The following is a 2,221-nucleotide window of genomic DNA, read 5'->3' as shown; positions in this document are numbered from 1 at the left end:
TTTTATATTTTTCACCTATAATTAATTAAGTAAACTACTATCAACTTTTGATTTTCAAATGGTACCTATACTTAAAATGTCATAAAATAATAATGCTATTTTTTTTATGAATTATCACGTTTAAATTTTCATTTTTCGTTAATCCGTTGATGAGATATTGTTCTTCAAAGTTGAGGGAGGTATTTGTGTGTAAAGTAAATATTGTGTTGTATCTCGTCAGTAGATACCGCATTTATTACGATTTTTATGCCCCAGGGCAAAAGGTATTACATTTTAAAATCAATTCAAGTAGGCGCAGTAAGGTTGAATTGTGCCCCTAAATGTATTGTAGAATATCCATTTGCTTGGGTGTCCGCCGTTCGCCCCACGGAAGGTGATTTCGCCACTGGTCATAATAATACTTATCGTTTATAAAGACCAGAAGTTAAAAGTAATAAATTCCTTATCGTTTGAACCCAAGGTATAATAGTGATAATCATTGTACCTACTCGCTTCCGCTACAATAACTTATTGTCATAATGTCATATTTTAAGTAATTGTACCATTAGTGTCACATGCGCAATACTCGCGTGTAATCCCCTCGACCCCATTAAATACCTATTAAGTATGGAGTACGGACAATTTGTGACAAGTGACAACGGACACACAACAATACGATGATGTCTGATTAGACTGGTTTGCGATTAGGTATTAACAGATACGAGCGTCTAGAGAGTAGAGACCATACTATTATCTATGTTATAACATCAAATATTTTTCCAATTATTTCCCGTGTGATAAGTTTGCATGGCATAATATCTATTATCTATGCTAGAGACTGATAGTGCCTACTATCTTATATTGTGCTCTCTGCAATAATTGCAGCTGACATCGTGGTTCCGTGGTTATATGATATGGAAGTATACCTTATACTGGGTTAACGTTAATCACATAAAAATACGTTAGTTATTAAATAAACGGTTAAGGTTATAAGATAACTCACTACATTCATAACAAACTGAATCCGTGAGTCCGTGACTCATGGTCGTAGCCCGTAGGTATTTTATTTTTTAATATACCTAATACCCTATTGGTTCTTCTATAAAGTATAATTATTGTCTTTATTATTATTTACCACATATTGTATTTTACGTATTTTGTTTAATAATTTAATACTTTAATCAAACATATATGTACCTGAATTGATTTATGACACGTGGATTGGATGCTTGGCGATTACATTTGTACAATTTATGGGTAAGTACTAAGTTTCACTAGTTGGTAGTTGCAAAAATTAAAATAAATAATACAATATGTTATTAACTTAAGACATTTTGATTTCAGTTTAATCATTTATACATAATATACTATTTTTGTTCAAATGTATACCTAACCAAGGAACACTGGTACTTACTGGATAATACATGACTTGTTATGCAATCAAATGGCATATGACAACACAGAAATATTGCAACCAACTATGATGTTCCTGCGACCTGCCAGTTATTGTAGAGTTTGTTTTGATGACGGATGATTTGAAGGATATAGGTACAGGGTGTTTTAAGTGTTATAAGTGTTGTTTTAGGGTGTTTTGTCATAGTATATTTCACTATGAAATATGTAAATTATGAAAATCTGACCTATGTTAAAACAATTTGGAATCATAATATATTCTAGTTGAATTTGATATTAATTCATTGGCATGAATTTGTGGTTTTAAACTAAAATCAGAAGATTGAAATATTATGCTACTTTAAATTTAAATATGATTTGAAACTACCTATCACATACAATTCAGAAGATCCTGTATGTTTAATTACAATTGAAAATGGCAACAAAATAAAAATAATGTTTCACATATTGGATTTAAATATTTCAACAGACTACAAAACAAATTAAGTATGTATAAATATTTTTAATTGTAATATTATTTAATTATTATAGTGAGAATTAAATTTTTTAGATAATCAAGATAATTGTAAAGAAGTGGAAAAAATCTAGCTGGACTAAAAACTTATCACCAATGATGTGTATTGAAAAAAAAAAAAATGTTGCTAATGTTAATGTTTTGTAAATTGTATAATATTTTATAATTAATTTAAATGAGGTGACAACATCAATCATTACAACTCAAAAGATAAAATAATGTATGTTGTGTTTAATACACACATAGTATGTAGATTGTGTAAATCAAATAATGAACTTAAAAAAAAATAGGTATGTGATTAATAATTATATTTCA

At 28.8% G+C, this 2,221-nt stretch overlaps 1 long non-coding RNA gene across 1 annotated transcript; it reads left to right on the top strand.

Annotated features, from left to right (window-relative positions):
* The first annotated feature begins 113 nt into the window (after positions 1-113).
* LOC107882739 lies at positions 114-2,221 on the top strand. Its single transcript, XR_003839587.1, has 3 exons — positions 114-1,527; positions 1,657-1,878; positions 1,943-2,221. It is a non-coding gene; the product is annotated as an uncharacterized LOC107882739 (long non-coding RNA).

The sequence above is a fragment of the Acyrthosiphon pisum genome, chromosome A2, assembly GCF_005508785.2.
Source record: "Acyrthosiphon pisum isolate AL4f chromosome A2, pea_aphid_22Mar2018_4r6ur, whole genome shotgun sequence".
Classification (NCBI taxonomy): Eukaryota; Metazoa; Arthropoda; class Insecta; order Hemiptera; family Aphididae; genus Acyrthosiphon; species Acyrthosiphon pisum.
Note: the sequence above shows the minus strand (reverse complement) of the source record. Positions and strands in the feature narration are given on the sequence as shown.